The sequence below is a fragment of the Hylobates moloch genome, unplaced genomic scaffold (assembly GCF_009828535.3).
Source record: "Hylobates moloch isolate HMO894 unplaced genomic scaffold, HMol_V3 SCAFFOLD_15, whole genome shotgun sequence".
Taxonomy (NCBI): domain Eukaryota; kingdom Metazoa; phylum Chordata; class Mammalia; order Primates; family Hylobatidae; genus Hylobates; species Hylobates moloch.
The window spans coordinates 58,948,556-58,970,252 of record NW_026652290.1 but is presented as its reverse complement, the minus strand read 5'-3'; positions in this window follow the sequence as shown (position 1 = coordinate 58,970,252).

Here is a 21,697-nt window from a genome sequence, read left to right as displayed (position 1 = left end):
AGTGGTTTTGGTCCAGTGGTCTGGGATTTTACATTATCATGCATACTAGTAGGAAAACTCAGACAAGTCAGAATTATTTCACTGGATAAACTAGAGGCAGATGTATCTGGCGTTCACATTGGTTTTATTTTATGGGCTATATTGAGGGAACCAACTCAAACTTGGGTGGGGCAGTAGCTACTCAGCCCAGCCAAATATTGCCATGGGGCAATGCAGGCCCAAGATAGCCTGTATCCTCTGCTTCCTCAAGAGAAGCTGGAAATCTGAATTTTTAGGTGATATCTACAAAATTTTTAATGTTGACTCAAAAATTTAAAATTGTCATGTTGGCCAACTCAAACATGCTAGTTTGAAAACTCTAATCCAGTGGCTCTCAACCAGGGGCAGTTTTGTTCCCCAGGAGACATTCGGTAATGTCTGGAGATATTTTTGGCTGTCACCAGGGAAGCCGGAATGCTACTGGCATCTAGAGGCCAGGGATGCTGCTAAACACCCTACAATGCACAGGACATTCCTCAACCAAAATGTCAATTGTGATGAGGCTGAGAAACCTTGCTTTAGTCATACGTTAAAGTCAAAAACAGAAACTGCATCTTTTTCACTGGGACCTCCTGTGTGAAAAGTGGCAGTTGGGGCCTGCCCCAAAACAGGAAAACTAAATTTCAGAGCTTCAAAAATCAACACTTTTAAAAATGGTTGCTGAGTTACAAATGGCCAAAAAGCATATGAAAAGATGCTCAACTACTAACTGTCAGAGACATGCAAATCAAGACCACAACTGAGGCATTACCCAACCATTGCAGTGGCTACTATAAACAGCAACAATAACAGAGAGTAAGTGTTGAAAGGGATATGGAGAAGTTGGAACCCTGGGAATTGTTGGAGGGTGTAGAATGGTGCCACTGCCATGGGAAACAGTATCATGGTTCCTCAAAAAAATTGAAACTAGGACTACCTTATGATCCAGAATCTCACTTCTGGGCCTGTATCCAAAAGAATTAAAAGCAGGGTCTTGAAAAGGTATTTGCACACTCATGTTCATAGCAGTGTTATTTGCAAGAGCCAAGAGGTAGAAGCAACCTACATATTCATCAGTGGATGAATGGATAAACAAAATGTGGTATTTACATACAATGGAATATTATTCAGCCTTAAAAGGGAGAGGAATTCTGACGCTTGGTGCAGCATGGGTGAACCTTGAAGACATTATGCTCTGTGAAACAAGCCAGACACAAAAGGAAAAACACTGTATAATTCTACTCACATGAGATATCTAAATTAGTCAAATCGTAGATAATAGGAAGGAGAAGGGTGGTTGCCAAGAGCTTGGGGAAGGGGCAAAATAGAGTTATTTATAGTTATAGGGTTTCGGTTCTGCAAGATGAAAAAGTTCTGGAGATGTATCTCACAGCGATGTGAATATATTTAGTACTACTGAACTGTACACTTAAAAATGGTTAAGATGGTACACTTTATGTTATGTAGTTTTATTTTTACCACATTTAAAACAATAGGTTACTGAGCTGAAAAATAGTTCACCAACAAATTCTAATCTCATTGTATGAGTTATGTCAAGGTATTTTGAAAAAGAAACACAAAAACAAAGTGTCATTTGTAGAGAACCAAATCACAGTTTTCTGTGCATTTGAGGAAATAGCTAAACCACCAGAACTGTGACTGAGTGATAGGTAACTAAAATGATAAGCATTGCATCAGGGCTTCAATCCTCCTACACCCCCAGGGCTCAGTGTCCTCATGTGATCAGATCACTAAGGACTCACCAAGGTTCACAGCTGGTGGGATAAGAGCTGGTGAGGTGGGGCCCGGCTTGGTGGCTCGTGCCTGTGATCCCAGCACTTTTGGGAGGCTGAGGTGGGCGGATCACCTGAGGTTGGGAGTTTGAGACCAGCCTGACCAACATGGAGAAACTCAGTCTCTACTCAAAATACAAAATTAGCCAGGCGTGGTGGTGCATGCCTGTAATCCCAGCTACTCGGGAGGCTGAGGTAGGAGAATCACTTGAGCCTGAGAGACAGAGGTTGTGGTGAGCAGAGATGGCGCCACTGCACTCCAGCCTGGGCAACAAGAGCGAAATTCTGTCTCAAAAAACAAAACAAAACAAAACAAAAACCAGCTGGTGGGGTGGGTCCCCTCCTATGGTAAGGGAAACCATCACTGCTGAAAATTTTTCCCTGCTCTACCAATTATGACACTATGCTCTGAGGCTTCCAGAAGTTGCCTTTTGATACAAAAACTGAGATTTTAGAATTCCAAAATTTATCTCAAAAAAGTCTCTGCTACGTGTCTACAATACACATTCTGAAATCAATTACATTTTTCATCCTGGACTATGTAGGCCTGCTTAGAAGGCAACGGTCTGTTGCCCAAAGTGAGGGGAGAGGGAAGGGGATGAGGAGGGTGGAGGGGAGAGGAGGATCTGATGCCATCCTGACGCTCACATTGCCTCTTGCACTCCACTGCAGGCTTCTCGCAGGCAGGCTCTATGTCTTCATCTTATACACCAGGGCTAGGCTGGCACAATAGCAGCTACTAAAAAAGTGTTCGAATCAAGGAATGAGTAAACATGGGGTGACTTGACCTCTTTGTGTCTTCCTACCTTTAAAATAGGGTTAGCAATTCCTGGGGGTGACCTCAGGCAACTCTGTGAGCCAAGCCAGGTTTCCTCCATTCCCCGTGTCTTCCCTGGGGGTGGACCATTTCCCTTCCCTACTAAACCCTGCCCTCTGAAAAGCCTTCCTGCCGGCTTTGCCCCACATTACACACTGGTTGATGGGTTCTTTCCAGAGGGTATTTGTTTCTTGAGCCTTATCTGTCGTGTGAAGTGGAAGGGTAGTTTTTTGTTAAGGGGATTTTCAGGTACAGTTTGTTGGGAGAGGTTCTCTGAGGCAGTCAGTCCCTTCCTGGGCCCCCTGGTCTGCTGGGCACATAATCTGCTCTGCTTACACTGAACGCTGGCCCTGGAGTCCCTGCCCTACCTGCATCACCAGGCTGTCAGGGGGATAAAGCGGGATGATGGATGGAGGAGGACTTTGAAAAGTTAAAAGCTCCTCACGAGCGCGAGTTGTTATTGTTGTTAATCCACAGCTGTCGGGGAGGTGCTCCTCTTGAAAAGAGTCTCATCTCTAAGGAGACTGGGGGCAATTTGGAAAGAGGTGGCATTTATGGGTTTCTTGCTTTAAAACAAAACAAAAAACATCCCCCCCAGTGTATACCGTGAGTGAACAGGATGAAGAGTTATTCTTAAAATCAGAATGGATAAGGGTTCCCTCTGACCCCCGACCTCCCATCCTACTCTAAAGCCTCTGAAAACTGCAAACTTTGTTTTGGCAGGTTCACTGCCAAATGACAGAAAGCCAATAGCCTTAATTTTTCTCTCTGTTCCCACATCTCTTCTCTACCCTCCCATCCCCCTTCCATTATTTTAGAACAAGTCTCGGCTTGGAGCTGATCTTTAACTTCTGGAAACTGACTTGGTTCTGTGTGTATTTGGCTTGGCTGAGTGAGGGGAGAAGGGCTTGCTTTTGCAGGAAGAGGAGGGGGTGCACGCTGGGAAAGTCTGGGAGCTGGGAGGAGATGGGAGGCCGAAGTCCAAGTTTGCACCCTCTCTTCCTAGGCCTGCTTCCGCGTGGGGCTCACAGCATTGTCAGCCAGTCGTGGGGGTGCTGAGAGTGGGTAGGAGGGCAGGAGGGAGGGTTTGAGGTGGTCAGGTCCTGGGTCTGATTGTTATTCTCACTGCTGTTCAAATTTTGCTAAATGCGGGCCAGTTGCTGGAAAATAAATCACGAAGGGGCGAGAGGTGGCTGGTGGGTGTTTATGGGGGTGATTTGTTGTCCTATAGGGAGGTGACGGTTTCCACTGCTCTTTTGAAGTGGAAGAGGGACGTCCCTGGCTGCCTTTCCCTCCTTGCTGGCTATTTTCATTTTTTTCTTGGCGGAGGCTTGAATGTGCTCAAGGATTAACTAGAGGCCACGGATTGGCCCAGATTCCCGCGACTGGGCTGGGCGGCACAGGAAGACCCGTGAGCTGGGGAGTTGAAATTCCATCCTCTGCCCTCACCAACGGCTGGCAAATCGAGCCCTTCTGTTCCCTGAGAGCAGCCCTGAGTGTGAAGGGCCTCTCTGAAAGCGGCCCACGGGATGTGGCCAGGAAACAGGGCTTTGTTTCTGTGTGGGGTATAGGAGAAACGATTTTCTGTACTCTGGGATCTTCAAGAGCTTCACCAAACATTCCCAGAATATGGCTTCTCTCCTGTTGTTCCTTCCTCTCTCACTCCTCCTGTCTAAATCCAACTCAAACTCCAGGGCACTGTTCAAATCCCACCTCCTTCTTTGTTTCTAGAACGGTCGTCTCTTCACTGCATGAGTGCCCAGAACCCTGTTTATGCTCATCACAGGAGCAGGCACTTGATTACCTGAAATTACATATATGTTGGCACTTGGGAATTTATTTATCTTGCCAGTTGATGATGTGTGTTCTAAGACTTGCTCTCTGTCTGTATGTCTTATGTTCTTCTTGAGATTATTAACTTCTTTAGGACAAACAATACAGCCTAGTCCTTTGATATACTTTGAAATTCTAAACTTTGTAAACATTTTCTTTTTTTTTTTTTTGAGACAGAATCTGGCTCTGTTGCCCAGGCTGGAGTGCAATGGTGCAATCAGAATTTACTGCACCCTTGACCTCCTGGGCTTAAGTGATCCTCCTGACTCACTGAGCTTCCTAAGTAGCTGGGACTACAGGTGCACACCACCATGCCCGGCCCTTTGTAAGCATTTTAAAACCCACTACTTTTTTTCTTTTCTTTCTTTTGTTTTTTTTGAGATGGAGTTTTGCTCTGTCGCCCAGGCTGGAGTGCAGTGGCACAATCTTGGATCACTGCAACCTCTGCCTCCTGGGTTCAAGTGATTCTCCTGCCTCAGCCTCCCGAGTAGCTGGGATCATAGGTGCATACCACCACACCTGGCTAATTCTTGTATTTGTAGTAGAGACGGGGTTTCACCATGTTGGCCAGGCTGGTCTTAAACTCCTGACCTCAAGTGATTGGCCTGACTTGGTCTCCCAAAGTGCTGGGATTACAGACATGAGCCACTGTACCTGGCCCCCATTAGTTTTTTTTTGTGTGATTATAATTTATATGAAATGAGGAGGGCAGACACTGGAAGAGAGGATGCACCCTCAGGAGTAGATGAGGTTCTAGCCTCGTCTATACCACAGGGATGTGCCTTTACTTCCTCCTCCTGCATTAGGCATCAAAACTAGATCATCACACTCTCCTCAGTCTGACGACTCTTTCCATCAGAGCCACTATAGATCAATCAATCAGAGCAGGCTCTTGTTCTGAGGCATTCATGGGGAGCATGTGGGCTCTTGTGCAATTCCTACCCTCCATTTGTCTATCTTCCCTGAGCTGGCCAAAGTAGACAAGATGTAGTCCACACAGGAGTCAGAAGTCAGGAGGGTGTCTTGGGCATGGGAGGCAGTTCCTTAAAATTCTGCCACGCTGTGGGATCTGGATAGTCATGCTTGCATGCTGGTCATGAGGGGAGGTGATCAAGTGGCACTTTGAAGTTCCATAGGTGCTTCAGGACAGAACACAGGAATACGCAGGTGTCCAGGTCTCACATTCTTACTTCCTGGTCCAGGTGTGACAGTCAATAAGCAGACTTTACATTTTGGTGTTTTCCTGTATAGCAGGTACAATCAGTGATGGGGTTATTTTTCTCTCCCCCATTCATGCCTGCTTCTTTAAAATTTTAATATTAAGAATTGTTTTATGAAATTAATGTTAAAATACTACAGTGTTCTCTTCCCTGGGGGTGCAATAGAGAGGTCGGTGTTCCTGGGATTCCTTCTGAGTGCCCATCATCCAGCCTCACTTCCCTTTGCCTCCACACTGGCCCCAGCGGCCTTCTTTGGAGGATGCCCTTGGGCCCCTGGAGCTGCTTGGGGAAAGGTACAGACAGCCAGAAGTGCCTAGGGGTTTACATTCGCCCTGAGGTGGTCAGTAGCAGAGAACCGAATATGGCAGTGACAAAGGTCAGTGGCCTTGCTTCAATGTGGGTCCATTTATGCTCTGGAATCTGGCAGAGGCTGGGCCGGAATCTCACCTGTGCTTGGCTTTTTCCCCATTTCTGTTCTGTTCCCCTCATCCCCTTTCCGTTTTCTCCTGGGAGCACCTTATTGATATATAACTGACAAGTGAATTATAGTCTCCAGATCTGATTCTGGGGGACCTGTTTTAAGATGGGGGTGGCAGAAGGTGGGGGGATGGCATGAGAGTGTAGATCATAGATAATCCTAATCACAGCTGAAGTAAAGCTGCCCTGTGGGCACAGGATCCCTGCATAGAGGCCCATGGGATGACTGGAGTGCCCATTTACCCAGTAGGGCCTGGTGAGTAATAGCATGGGGCTGGGCTGCCTGTGTTCTCCAGAGGAGGACTAAGAGAGGGGCTGAGAATCTGAGTGGGCCACAGTCATTTATGCAGCTCAGGCTAAACCACTTCTGGATGCTGGAGAGTTGGTTGTAGTTGATCTTTTCAGTTTCTAAGATTGGAAGTTGGCATCACCCATGAGATAGTCACGATGGCCTCCAAGGACAGGGAGATTTCGAGTGTGGCCTGACCCCTGCTCTGCCGTTCTCCCCAGTGCCAAGGTAAAGGGATTCATTTGGCTTTTCTTTCCCTTATGGAAAAGCCCAAGTCACTGCTTTTCACTGTGGTTTCAGTGTGGAAGTACTCCTTCTGGGTGAATTAAAAGGAAACAGAAACAAACATTTTCCAGAGATTCTAAGTTGAAATGAAAAACCTATTGGCTTTGGCTAAGCAGTTTATTTTCTCTTTCTTTCTCCCCCCTCCTTCCACCACCCTTTTTGGATTTTTTTTTAACACTATCGTATGAGTCAGAATAGGTGTATCACTTTTAATTATTGTTGATTACCATTCGTGTTGGAACAGCTACCTTGTAACGCCATCTCCTATCAGGAAATAAATGCCGACTTAGTGACCTGCGTGAGATAGCTAGCGACCCATCCCACTGGGGAGATGGCGGGCAGCCGCCTGGCGCTTGTTGAATTAAGAAGTGTGACTACAGTAATTAGCAGCAGGTATCCACCACAGGATAGAGCAGATTCAGGGCAGAGCTCAGTCGTCATACAGGTTGACCTTGGTGTGGGAGAAATGAGGGATTTGGGATTGGGGCCTGAAGGGTTGGGGCAGGGGTCGTGAGAAAGAAGGTCAGTAGCAGAAACCAATTTGACATCTCTGAGCTTTTGTAATAGGATTTACCCCAGGCTTGTAGACCTGGGAATTGTCGCCTATGCAAAAGCTTGTGGCCAATTCTGCAGCCCTGGGGTGTGTATTTGGGAACGGAAGGGTTAAGTCTTGACTGCTTTGCCTCTAGTATGTGCTTAATGGAACACAAACAAAAAGGAAGAGACATAGTGTTAAAATAGAACTGGGGCGCAGATTGAAATGATACATGATTACTAGCAGTTGTACAATTTATGGAAAAAATGTGCATGCAGGTCTTTTAGGAAGTGTAAATAAAACAGATGGATTTATGGAGGGGGGAAGTATGCTTTACGCACCCAGCTCCTAGATCAACAAATGTTGCCCTCAAGGTAAATTTTTGAAAAATGTTCTAAGCTTGTATTAGTCACACCCATTTATTTTTGGCATAATTCGTGCACTCTTTGGAAGTTGGCAAGAGCAAGAATGTTGGGGCCAACATTTGGTCTTGCTTCAGGAGTTTCTATGAATATGAATGCCTGAAGTTTACATACACTTATGCCGTCTCTATAGCAACGTGTGTTTGTTGTGAAAATCTAGCCTTTTAAAGTCAAAAATCCATATGTTAACCTCAAATTCAACACGCTATTTAATTCTGGTGTTTTAAAAACCCTTTTAGGACTGTTGCACTTTTAATATTGGATTGGATTGGAGGGTGAGTTCATGGGTGTCCCTGGACACACACACACACACACACACAAACGCGCGTGCGTACAAGGTCTGTGCAAGGCAGACCTCTTGCTTATGGAAGTTAACCTTCATGTGCCTCCAAGTGGAGCCGGATGAGAGGAGCTTCAGATGATCATGGAGCAGCCCAGGGGAATCTGAGAGTCACATTTGAAGCACCAAAGGAGAAAATGACTTGGTAGATTGTGCATTTTTCCACTGGGTGTTTGGAACTTGGGGGAGACCTTGGGAGGACCATCAGGCTGGCTCTGGTCTTCCCCAACCTAGAGAACAGACAAGAGGCTGTGGGGAAACTGGCAAGAATGAGGCCACAGAGCCCAAGGCACGGAAACTTATCTGTGCAGCTCAGTACCTGTCAGATTTTCATATGGTTGGAATTGTTCTTGCCCTTAATGGGATTCTTGGTTGAATTCCAGTGAGATAACAGTTGTAGGTGGGAACCTGAATATATTTACTGCTCTCTTCAGGGGAAAGACCTGGCTTTTTGCAAAATTATTATGTCCTGTGCCCATAGTCTCTGGGTTGTGGTGTCCTGCATTTTTAGGGGATGCTCTTTGCTGAGACCCAGTGCTTCCTAAGATCCTCATGCTCTCCCCTCCCCGAACTGGCTCTCAGAATAGCATAGGCTCAACTCTTTTAGACTGATGTTTAAGAGGAAGAGAAGGAAAAGAAGTGGACTTGGAACAAAGATTGTGTTTCCCATTAGAACCTGGGGCCTACCTCTTAAGAGTGGCCATTGAACAATTTGCAGATACTCTTAAATCCTCAATTTTGGCATAAAGAAAACAACACCAGCTCAAATGAGATAATGGATATGACAGAGCTTTGTAAATTCTCAGCTCCTATTCAAATGCGAGTTTATTATTAAAATCACTTTAATAAGGGATGGCAAATAGTGTTCTGCTCAGATCCCAGCTTTGCTCAGTGGGTTGTAGCTGCTTGCAGTGTTGTGCTGAGAAAGATTCTGAGATTCTTTCACAAGGAAGTGCTGAGATTGACTAGTGATGTCTGTCATGGGCACCAGAAGCCTGGAAGGGTCCTATCCAGTGTCAAGTGTTGGCAGTTTGAGATCCATTTGCTTTTTAAGAGGGATAGAGAGTATGAAATAAGGAGATAAATCTTTAACAGTAAAATTTTAGATATCAGTGTGTGGCGAAGGCATTGTTTTGAGGAAGTGAGCCCCTTAATGCCCAGAATCAAGCTTGTGTATAGTTCTGACTCTGTCATTGGAAGACAGTTCTCATATTGTTTCCCAAGGCTGTTTCCCTGGTTGTCTGGTTAGGGAGGTGCTAATAATTGACACATGTGTTTCTTTTTCCCTTTCTGTTGTCCCATTAATCACACTGTCTCTTTCGTACATTTTGACCTTTCATAAGATTCAGCTTAGCACTTGGCTCATTGTTGTTCTCTGCTGATCGCAACATGTACAGATTCTATATGTACAAATGTTTTAGCCATAGGTATTTAGCCATAGGTACAGATTCATCTGTGAAAGTATAAATTGCTTGAGGAAAGGGATTATGTCCCACATTTTCTCTCCCCTTGATTCCTAGTCTAGTGTAGGACATATAATAATTTGCTAAGCAAATTCTGAATTGCTCAGTAAATTTTTTTTGTGATTAGATATTAATTTTGGAAAACTTGAAAAAATATAAATAAGTAAATAAAAAAAGATCTTAAAACATTAGTACTAGAAGTAATTACTGTGAACATTTTGGTGAGTTTCCTGCCAGCATTTTATTACATGTACATATTTACATATAAATTTTAAAATAATTTAGAGCATACTTTATAATTACATGATCTGGACTTTCCTTTTACGCTACATTATAACTACTTCTCTGGATCTTTAAAAGAATCTTGGCAAATATTAAAATACTTGAATTTTAATTTTAAAACTTCAACTATTTTTTATTATTTTGTGATTTCAACAGTAATGCATATGATTGTAAAAAAAAAAGTTGAAGATATGAAAAGTAAATATCCTCTCTCCTCTTTTCTCCTGTTTTTCACTCGGTTGATGTAACTCCTTTTTAGCAATTTCTTATATTTCTATTCAGACATTAGTTTTGCATGTATAGACACAGAAAACTTGGGTTCATATTATTCATACAGTTTTGTGACATTTTTGCATGTATTATATCTTGGACATCTTTTATGTTACTACATACAAATCCACCTCATTCTTTTAAACTACTGCTAGGTATTCCATTCTAGGAAAATCTCATCTTTAACCAAACTTCTATTGATAGCTATTTAAGTGGTTTCCCTTTTTAAAATTTTTTTTTTGAAACAGGGTCTCACTTTGTTGCCCAGGCTGGAGTGCAATGGTGTACTCACAGCTCACTGCGGTCTCAACTTCCTGGGCTCAAGTGATCCTTCCACCTCAGCCTCCTGAGTAGCTGGGACTATAGGCTCATGCTACTATGCCTGGCTAATTAAAAAAAAAAAATCTATATATATATTTGTAGAGACAGGGCTTTACTATTCTGCCCAGGCTGGTTTCAAGCTCCTGGCCTCAAGCAATCCTTCCTTGGCCCCACAATGTGTTGAGATTATAGGCATAAACCACATGCCCAGGCCTTTTTTTTTTCCTCTTATAAACAATGCTGCATCAGGCATCTTTGTTCGTGTATTTCTGTGTGCATCTTTGCACATATGTTTTAGCGTACAAGTGTTTATGTAGGATTAATGCCTGAAATGGAAATTCTGGGCTAAAGGGAGGGTTCACATGTAAAGTATTAAAAGATATGGGCAAGTTGCTCTCTAAAAATGTTTATGCATTTACATTCTCATCAGCTATGCATAATCTTTCTGGTTTCCCATACTCTTATCAATAATGGGGACAAAAAATGAAAAACCACACACACAAAACCAAACAAACAATAATCTCACTGTTTTTAAATTTACATGTCATTCATTATAAGTGAGTCTGTGCATTTATTCACACATTTATTTAGCCACTCGTATTTTTTATTCTATAAACTGCAGTTCACATACTTTGTATATTTTTGTATCATGTTATTTATAAGTTTCTAATTAATACATTATATGTCTTTAGATATTAAGAAAATTATTTGTTGTATGTGATAGAAGTAGTTCCACAATTTTTTTTTTGTCTTTCTCTGACCTGTTATGGTGTTTTTACAGCAGTTAAAAATGTTTATGTACTCAAGCTTGTTAGTTTTTTTTCTCAATTATTTTATTTCATGTTAAGAAGAGTCTAATTTATTCCAAGATAATTTAGAACATTCCCCTGTCTTTCCTTTACCAGTTTAAAAAATGTTATTATTTTCATGTTATAAGATCATGTTATTTTCATGTTTAAATTAAACAAAAATGTAATACAGGGCACTGGCATAAACTTTTCCCCAAATATTTAGCTAATTATCTTACACCATTTGTTGAATAATCTATATTTTTTCTTCTGATTTGAAATGCTACCTTTATCATATACTAAATTCTTATATATGATTTGGCTTCCTTTGAACCTTCTACTCTTTCTAGTCCTACATTTGTACCTTATTGTTTTAATTACTGTAGTTTTAACGTATTTTTATAACAGTGAGGTCTAGACTATACTTGTTAATCTTCCTTTTAAAACACATTTCTTGGCTATTTTCACATGGCCTATTTTTCCAGATGACTGTGGAATCATTTTTGGAATCATTTTGTCAAATTTCTATTCCCCCAACAAAACAAACAGAACTGTTTTTGAGATTTTGATTGGGATTATGTTGAATTTATAGACTAAGATGGAGAGAACTGACATCTTTACACTACTGAGACTTCCTATCCAAGAACACAGTTTTTATTTCATTTTATTAATATCTTATTTTGTGTTTCTCAGTAAGCATAACTTTTAAAGGCTTTACAATACTTTGCCTATGGATTTACCATAATTTACATGATTCTTCCCTTATTGCTGAATGAGTTCCCATCTCTTTCTAGATTAAACGATGTGACAGGGAGCATTAGTATGCTTTGCTCTTTGAACACGTTTTGCCAATTTCCTTAGAATACATTTCCAGCAGATCAAAGGATCTAGGCATTTTAAAGGCTTTGGTAGCTATTGAGAGATGGCTTTTTAGAGAGGCTCAAATAATTGACCCTCCTGCTGGTAGTGTCAGAGTACCTGTCTGGCTGAACTCTCGCCAGCATTTTGAGTATTAGTATTAATAGTATCTTTGCTAAGTTGGTGTGAATGAGTTAAGTGGTGGGTGGGACACAGCATTAGATGGCTGCCTCTGCCTATCTGTGAATGGATTTTTAGAAATGTTCTCCTTTGCTACATGCTTTTCTCTACAGAATACTCAGGGGGCAGTTTTCACTCTTCACTAAGATTACCTTTGAGCCAACTTTGAAGACATTTACTTTAGCATCTTCTTATGTCTTTTGGAAATTTCATTTGTCCACTGATATCTAGGAATGAAGGGTAAATTTTGAGAGGCATATTTCCATTTTGTTGTGATAGACTTGTCTAAGAGTAGTCAAGACAGATGAGACCCCCCACCCCCATCTGCCCCAACACACATACACACAAGTGGCTGAGACTCTGCAAATTTCAGCTGAGCAACTTGGGGTTGACTTGGGCCAAGTTTGAGAGAAGGTGTCCAAATTCCATGCTCCAAATAGGTCTCTGGAACAGAAGAGTTCTTCTTGCTTTCCAGCTGCAAATGCCATTTGGATTTCCCAAGCTTAGGACCCAGAAGTGTTCTTTTGTGAGAAGTAAATGCCAAATTTACTAGGCAGGCCTTAGATGGACAAGCAGACAACCATACTGGTAATGCCTCTTTGCTTTGGGGTTACTGTCGCTCCTGTATACTTTGGCAGGCTTCGAGCATGGGAATCAGACATTTAAAATGCTCTCCCTTTCCATCCCAAAACCCCCTTTGCTGCCACCACCTTGCTGTAGAACTCCCTCCATCAAGATTTTTTGGTGGGGTGGGTCATGCTTTTATAGGGCTGTTTCTTTCAGGGTAAGCCTATTAGGCTTCTAGGATGTTTTAATTGGGGCAGTGTAATGGTAGGGTGCCACAAAGGCCCTGACAAAGGGTACTTTATAAATCAGATTATTATGCTTAGTTGTGTTAATGGACATTTATATGCCCTAAACCCTTCATATAGCAACGAGACAATAGCTCTTAAGGCCATAGTTACTATTTTGGGTAGTGCTTACTTGTAAAACTGGATCATTTTATTGTGAAGCTGTTTTCAGTTAGAGAGTACATAAAACCCTTTGAAAGACAGAATTTCAATTTTGTGGTTGCTGTCTTCTGTAGCTTAAATGGTAAAATCATTACACACACACACACACACACACACACACACACACACACACACACGCGTATATATATGAAAGCTTTGAACCAGTTAACATTGTGCTCCTGAAGCAGGACTTCTTAATAATGGGGAACTACCAAACCTTAGAGGAATTTGACCAAATGTCCAACCTTTCTCCTGACTAGTAATAATGTTAACTTTTGGGAGGCAGATTCTCTCCGGTTTTGTTTTGTTTGTTTCTCAGTGGTTGCAGGGGCCCAGGGAAGGTTAGGAAGCTGTGTTCTAGTGATAGTCAGTGATACAGAGGACAGAGGACACAGGTTATATGGCTACAATGGAGAGTCTGAATGCACTGGTTGCATTGACAAGGATTTTCAAGTGCATTTCCATTTCTAGGCTTGCGACTGATGGACAGAGCACCCAACTGGCTTGACAGGAAGTCCCCTTTCCTCTGGGAGCCTGGCTACTTTGTTTGGAGGTTCATAGTAAGCAAATTGGACAGATTGTGGGTAGCTCGCTGTGCTACTTTGTGATGTGTAGATATGGCTGGAATTAGATAAGACTGAAAATTGTATGACACAGGGGCATGGATCGTTTCCACGACAGAGAGGATCCAATGCAGTGGGGACATCCCAAATTGACTGCAAATGCCTTCCCCGCCCCTCCCATTGGCTCACTTTTCCCGGATCCTTTTCTCTTTATTTACAGCTAGAGGGCTTCCTAAGTTTCAAGAGCACACACCTGCTTGGTTCCTAGGATGGCGACTGGGACTATTTGGAAGAAGCTACTCTGAGGGTGGAAACTTTGTCCCAGACACCCCAGAGGACCAATAATCAGATTATGGGAAAAATTCTCACATTCCTACTAGGTACTTTTGAAATTCACCTGGTGTCTACAATTTCCTTTCCTCTGTTCTCCTTTGCTCCCTGTTCTTCTTTCTGGTGTCAAATCTGTTAGTCTGAAGGATGAGCCATCAATGGCGACTTCCATGGCACCATTCGGGCTACTTCCAATCTCCCCTCTTTCCCTGTGTAAGCCCTGCCAGAATCCATCTCACCTTTGCTCTGACCTTTCTCTTGTATGTGACCCTGGGCCCCTCATCTGTCTTCTTCCTTCCTACAGGTCCACATCAGTCTTATTTCATCTTTGAAACCTTTCTCGCCACTCCAGATGTTGGTAGACATTAATTGTACCTGTTGTTTGGGGTTTCTACTACCCTGCTGCCCCACCTAGGGTGTTCATAAAGCAAAGAGGCAGTATACTTGGTGGCTAAGAGTTTGGCCCCTGGAGTCTTCACCTGGCTTGAGTCCTGGCTCTGACCCTTGCTGATGTGTGGCCCTGACATGACAGTTCACCCCCTGAGCCTCAGTTTCTCATGGAAGACTAGAGCATACCTCATTAAGTAGTCATTAGGCTTAAACACAGTTCAAAGCCATTGAAAGCTCTTCTCGTGGTGGTGGGTAGTAAGCACTCAAGAAGTGTTAGCTGCTGTCATTGCTGTTATTATTATAATTGTTTTGATGGATCATCATGTCCCATCATAAGGTCTTTGACATCTTCCCAGTATCTACCAGACCTGTGCCTACAGGTAATAAGCTGTCCCAGGGGAGGATGAGGATGGCATAAGCCTCATCTCCTCCCCATGCTGACCCTTTGGCTCCCAGGACAGGATGTTTGGCAGCACAGAGGTCCTGCCAAGGTTGTTGGCAAATAAACACTGCCATGTTCTTTAGGAAGCCAATAAGGTGACCTGCAGTTTTCTGTGCAGAGAGTTGGGGCGGGGGTGGGAGGAGGTGAGTGTGGCAGGAAAGATGAGGCTTTGCAGAAGTGGGAAGAATAACTGGGAGCCACTTCTCCTTTGTCTATCCTATAAACTTGCTGTTTCTGGAGGAAAGGAGTTTAGAGGAGTGAGGACTGTGTTGGAGTCAGATTTGGGCCAGGGTTTCAGGTCCTAGTTCCGTCACTTGCCAGCTATGTAAGACTGGGTACCTCACAATCTTTGGGGCTGCAGTCTCCACATCTGTAAAGCTGGGATGATGTACTTCTCAGGGATGCTGGGGGAATCCAGGGAGCTAGTCCCTGTGTGCAAGTGCTGTGTGAAAAACTACACACATATTAGTTGTCATAATCAGACACACTCTGTATTAATAGCTTTGATTTCACTATTGCACCTTACTTGTTCCTCCTTCTTTGTCCTTCTATCCTGTTCTTCCCCTCCTATTTATTTGCCCTGTATTTCTGTTTCCCTCTTTGGTTGCAATGACAGATCTTTATTTAGTCTACAAGGAAACAGCAGAGGGGAGTAGAGTTCCAGGTTTCTGGCTAGGACCTCTGCTTTCACAATTTTTTTTTTTTTTCCCTTTAGAGACAGGGTCTCACTTTGTCACCTGGGCTGGAGTGGTGCAATCATAACTCACAGCAGCCTTCAACTCCTGGGCTCAAGCGATCCTTCTGCCTGAGTCTCCCAAGTAGCTGGGACTATAAGCACGTGCCAGCATGCCCAGCTAATTTTTAAATTTTTTTTTTTGTGGATAACAGGTCTCAGTATATTGCCCACGCTGATCTTGCACTCCTGGGCTCAAGAGATCCTCCCACCTCGGCTTCCCAATGCGCTGCCCTCGCATTGAACCACTTTCCTCTTCAGCTTTCAGATGGGCTTAGTGCTGAGGCCGGGGCTGGGATGTCCCAAATCCCTGCTCAGAGTTCCTTCTCTGTTCACGTGCACTCTTGTCTCCACAGCTGGAGACTAAACTTGTTTAGGGCAAATATTATGGTTTGTATTACTTTGTACAAAGGCAGGTACACAGTAGGCAATCTGTAATTGTTACTCAGTGGTGCTGCTTTTTGGGAAGGGATAAGAAAAATGGGACAAATACTCTTGCAGCCTGTGGATCAGTACCTCTCAGAGGGCACACTCGAGCAGTGGCCCAAAGGGACACAGGCTCAGGCTCCTGGCCTGAAAGAGTATAGGGTTGAGAGCTGATCTCCAGGATGGGGTGGTGGGTGAGGTCCTGGTCATCCACATGCTCTGGGCTGAGGGTTATTCTTGTTTCCTAGCCAGCAGAGGAGAGTTGGGCAGGCTCATAGTCTGTGGGTTAGCTTGTTTGAAATATGCCTCCAGCTGGTGCATGGTGCCATGCACCTGTAGTCCCAGCTACTTGGGAGGTTGAGGTGGGAGGATAGCTTGAGCCCCAGGAGTTCAAATCCAGCACGGGCAGCATAGAGAGATCCCATCTCTTAAAAAAAGGGAAATAAGTAAAGAAATGGCAAACCCATGGTAACAAAAAACATGGTGTTATGGTCCTGGGGAACTTCATTTCTTGTGTGTGGAAAACCGACCAACTGGACCTCTATCCTGTGGCTTAAAAGCATGGAAACTTAGACAGTTGCTGAACAGGGCCTTAGATATATTCAGACAGCAGAGGAGAACTGTTTAGCCAGAACAGAAGCCTGTGTGGTTGATTCATTCATTTATCCTTAAGTCACTTCTCAGTTAGTTGAGTATGCCCTCCTTGGTGGACTCAGGGTAACATAGGGTAGAGCATCCCAGAAACTGTCACAATTCCTTGGGAACTTATAGTCCATCAGGAAGACAGATACGTTATGAATAGTTACCCAAATGTATATAACTATAATTATGGTAAGTAACATAAAGGCAAAGTGTGGAGGGGTCATGACTTGCAGGGAGACCTGACCTAGTTTGCAGGGTCAGGAAAGGATTCTCCCTCCACATGACACTTAAGAGATCCAAAAGATGAGCAGGGGAAGGGTGTTCAGACAGCCCTGATGCCAGCTAGTGCAAAGACTCTTTGGTAATTAGAAGAGCACACCTCTTTAAGCTAGTTTATTGCTGAATCATTGTAGTAACTCTGCATCTGTGATGCTAGTGAGGCAAACGGTGTCCCTTGGAGTCATGCAGTGCATGGCTGGTGCAGTGCAAGGGAGGCTCTGGCTTCAGGAAGAGGAATGGCCCTGGGGTGAGCAGGAGCTCGGGCTATTAGAGGAAAACTGTGCAACCAGCTGAATGCAGGTAAGCCAGGGGAAAAGAGAGAATGAGGAGTGGGAAGAGGTGGGCCGGGGTTGAGACATGCAGCACATGGAAGTCCCTGTTAAGGATTTGAAGGATTTCAAGGATTTTAAGTCATTGAAGGGTTTTAAGCAAAGAAACAACTTGGTCGTTTTTATATGTTAAAAAGCTTACTCTGGTTGCTGGTTGGAGAATGGTTCAGAAGGCCAAAGTGGATGTGGAAAGACCAGATAGGAGGATTTTACAGTCCTTTGCTTGTGAGTAGGAGTGCAAAGATTAGAGAAATATTTGGGAGGTGGAATGGATAGAATTTAGGGATGGATGATGTGTATGTGGGAGGCATGAAGGGGAAGGAGGATTCAACCTTTAAAGGCTGTCCTGAGAATCAGGAGCTGGCTAAGATGATTGCAAGGAGCATTCAGAGAGAGAGAGAGGACAGTGTCCTGGATGCCAAGGAAGGGGTTGTCTCTAGAAGGAGGGATCAGTGGGTCACTGTGTCAAAAGCCATAGACAGATCGGTGAGAGGCAACTTGGATTTGGCAAAGTCAAGCTTGGTGGATACATAAGTGTGAGAGTCAGGCTGGGATAGGCTGAGGAGTGGATGGGAGATGAGGAAGAGGAGAGAGTCAATGCAGGCAACTCAAGAAATGTTTGTGAAGGAAACAAGTAAGAGTGGGTGGTAGCTAATGGGAAATGTGGGTCTGGGGCGTCAGGTAGGGAGGATAACGTGGGAGAGAGTAGGATGGAAGGATTTAGTGGAGACAAAGAAATGGAGAGATACAGGACACAGAGAGGGTAACTGATAATGACAGGTTCTGGAGAAGGCAGGAAAGGGTGGGAGCCACTTATCTAAGGCAAGATTGGCTGTGGATAGAGAGTAGGGGTATCTCCATGGAAACAGCAGTGAAGGCGGAGAGGGTGAAGTAGATGCAGGTGGGTCTGTCAGTTTGGTGGTGGGAAGCTGGTAGAGTTTCTTTCATGTGGGTTCTGTTGACTTTCTGGAGTAAGAGAAAAGATTGTCTGCTGAGAGGCTGAAGATGAAATTTATGTGATGGACCAGCACCAGATGAAGCCTGAGAAGTTTGTCGAAAAAACAAAGGAGTGAGTGGAATCACTAACATCCACATAACATTGTATAATTTACAAATCACCCACACGTACTTCATTTCATTTAAACCTTATTTCAAACACATGTGTTGGTTGATATTATCCTCTAAGATGAAAATAAGGTCCAAGTTGGGTTCAAATTATTCTGGGAACCATGCCCCCCCAGAAGGATGCTGAGGAGCCCATTCTGCACTCCACCCGAACCAGCTTAGTGGGTTTTGTGTTTTTAGGTCCGCACTGCATGGGAATCTCCTTCCTACATTTGAGAAACTTCCCGCCATGTGATTCTTAGGGTGAGCAGAGCTAGCCTTTCAGCAGAGAAGCCTAGAAGGCCAATCAATACCCGCCCTCCTGAGCCCCCCAGGTGTCTAGGATGCAAGTAAGTGCTGGTGCTCCGGCAATTGCATGACCCTGCCTGAGGCTCTGAATTGAGAGCTGGTGAGGCCAAGAAATGGGGATGGTCCTGCTAGGGTGGTGACAGCAGCAGCAATGGCAGTGACATTGGGTTTCCAGGGGCTGTGCCACCAATGAAGGCACTTGCAGTGGTGACACAGGCTCAGGTGAACTCTTCAAAATGTGCCTGTAGGGAATCTGGGGCTGTGGTTCCAGGACCCAGCTTTCTTTTGTGCCTGCCCATTACCTGAACCTCTTTCTCCAGGCATTCTGGAGTCTATGAGCTGCCCTTAGTAAAGTCTGTTTTTGCTCAGTTCAGGCAGAGCCATTTCTATTGTTTGTGGCCAACAACCCTGACTGGTGCACCTGCTTAAACCAAGAGCATTGTTATATCTGCAAGAAGAGCCTGCAGCCCACCATAGTGTATTTAAGTTCTCAACATCCAAGTTATGTAGAAGACTCCAAGTTGAGGAGTGGGCATTCATACTTGTTCTTGTTGCTCAGGAAAATTAACCTCATTCAGACTGAGGAGAGCAGAAATACTTTGAGAAATCTCACAAAATAGGTGGGTACCTTATTCACATGCTATGGGTTTTCATGTTACTGGAGGAGTTTGGGTGTAGAGTGATCCTTGTGTCCAGAGCTTTGGAGCCAGTCAGCAATCAATATTGAGCCACTGGGTTGACTTTGCTACCTAGAATTCAGAGACAGTCCTCAGTTTCTTAGATATGGCTTCAGTCTCAAAAGTCAGGGTCGGCCAGGCGTGGTGGCTCATGCCTGTAATCCCAGCACTTTGGGAAGCTGAGGTGGGCAGATCATGAGATCAGGGGTTCGAGACCAGCCTGACCAATATGGTGAATCCCTGTCTCTATTAAAAATACAAAAATTAGCTGGGTGTGGTGGGGTGTACCTGTCATCCCAGCTACTCAGAAGGCTGAGGCAGGAGAACTGCTTGAACCCGGGAGGTGGAGGTTGCAGCGAGCCGAGATTACGCCATTGCTCTCCAGCCTGGGTGACACAGTGAGACTCCATCTCAAAAAAAAAAAAAAAAAAAAAAAAAAGTCAGGGTGGCATTTATTTGCTGTTGATACAAAGGTTGCCAAAAAAGCTCATTCTGGCTTCTGGAGGGCTACCTAAGGAGTGAGTGATTGATTGGTAAGATCTGCCACTGGTACAAAGATGGGGCTTGTGCCCATCCCCATTTAGATTCAGATCTTGGAGGCAGAAGCTCCTGAAGGGCACATCAAGGTTAGCCCTACCTTCACATAGACTTGCAGGTTTCCCTTGGGCAGATGAAGTAGCCAAGACTTACATTGCTTCTTTGGAGCCCTCAGTCCAAGCCAAGATTGAGTGTAGGCCTTGAATTTTCATTCATTTCCTAGCATGAAATCCCTGTGATTTGAGGGGATCTGACAAACTATTCTCTGTTACCTCTGTTGTTACTCTACAAAATATTCTTTTTAAAAGACATTTATAAATCAACAATTATAGTTATTTTAAGACACCAGGGTTAGAAACTGATAACTCAAACAAAAGTAAGCAGAGGCATAGATAATTTGACTAATATAATAACAAGCTCATGCTATTATAATTATGTAGAACACTATGCACAGTAATAGAGAATACATTTTCTTTTGGAGCACGCAAAAAACATTTGTAAAAACTGGCCACATACCAGGCTGCAAAGGAAGCCTCAATAAATTCCGAGGAATGATAATTACGCAGATTATGTTCTTTGAACATAACACTAGAAGACTAAAAGTTACCTAGAAAAATCCCATCTGAATAAAATTAAAAAATGAAAAATCTCATATGTCTGGAAACCAAATAATATTACTAAGAAACTCTTTAATTAGAAGGGAGGCTTACTTGTTAAATTCCTAATGAGTATAAGAGAAATTAATAAAAATAAATAATAATTAACGCTAAATGACAATAAGAATCCTTCCTATCCAAATAAGCAGGACATAGCTAAAACAGTTGTCAGAGAAGAATCTGTTGCTTTAAATCTACTTTTTTGGGAATAAAAATGTTAATATCAAGTGAGTTAAGAATTCTACCCAAAAGGTTTGAAAAGAATAACAGAACAAATAAAAATAAACAAGAAGTAAAGAAATAATATAGGGACAAAAATCAGTGAAGAATGAACAAATAAATACAAGCAATAGACAAACTAGACAAACACAACTTTTTGGAAATATAAACAGCAGGAACTATCTTATTAATAATTCATAGTTAATGAAAATGTGAATCAATAAAGACTAATCAGCAAAAAGATTAATAAACAAGATACCAATGAAAAAGGGAGAAACAGCTATATGATACAGCTGGTAAGATAACTAAATCATGAATAACTTCATCCTGTTAAATTTGGAAACCTTATATGAAATGAAAATATTTAGAGAACATGATTAAATGCCTATATTGGTAAAAGAAGAAATAGAAAACTTAAACCAATAGGCACCAGAACATTAAAGTGGTAATCAAAGACCTCCACTCCAAAAAGGCACCTGGCCCAGACAGTTTTACAGTAAAATTCTAGCAATCTCAAGTTAGAAAATAGAGAAATAACAAAAACTACCACTCTCATTTTTGAGCTGAACATAACATTTGTTCCACAATTAAATAAGGATAAGAATAGAAAATTACTGGCCGGGCGCGGTGGCTCACGCTTGTAATCCCAGCACTTTGGGAGGCCGAGGCGGGCGGATCACGAGGTCAGGAGATCGAGACCACGGTGAAACCCCGTCTCTACTAAAAATACAAAAAATTAGCCGGGCGTGGTGGCGGGCGCCTGTAGTCCCAGCTACTCGGAGAGGCTGAGGCAGGAGAATGGCGTGAACCCGGGAGGCGGAGCCTGCAGTGAGCCGAGATTGCGCCACTGCACTCCA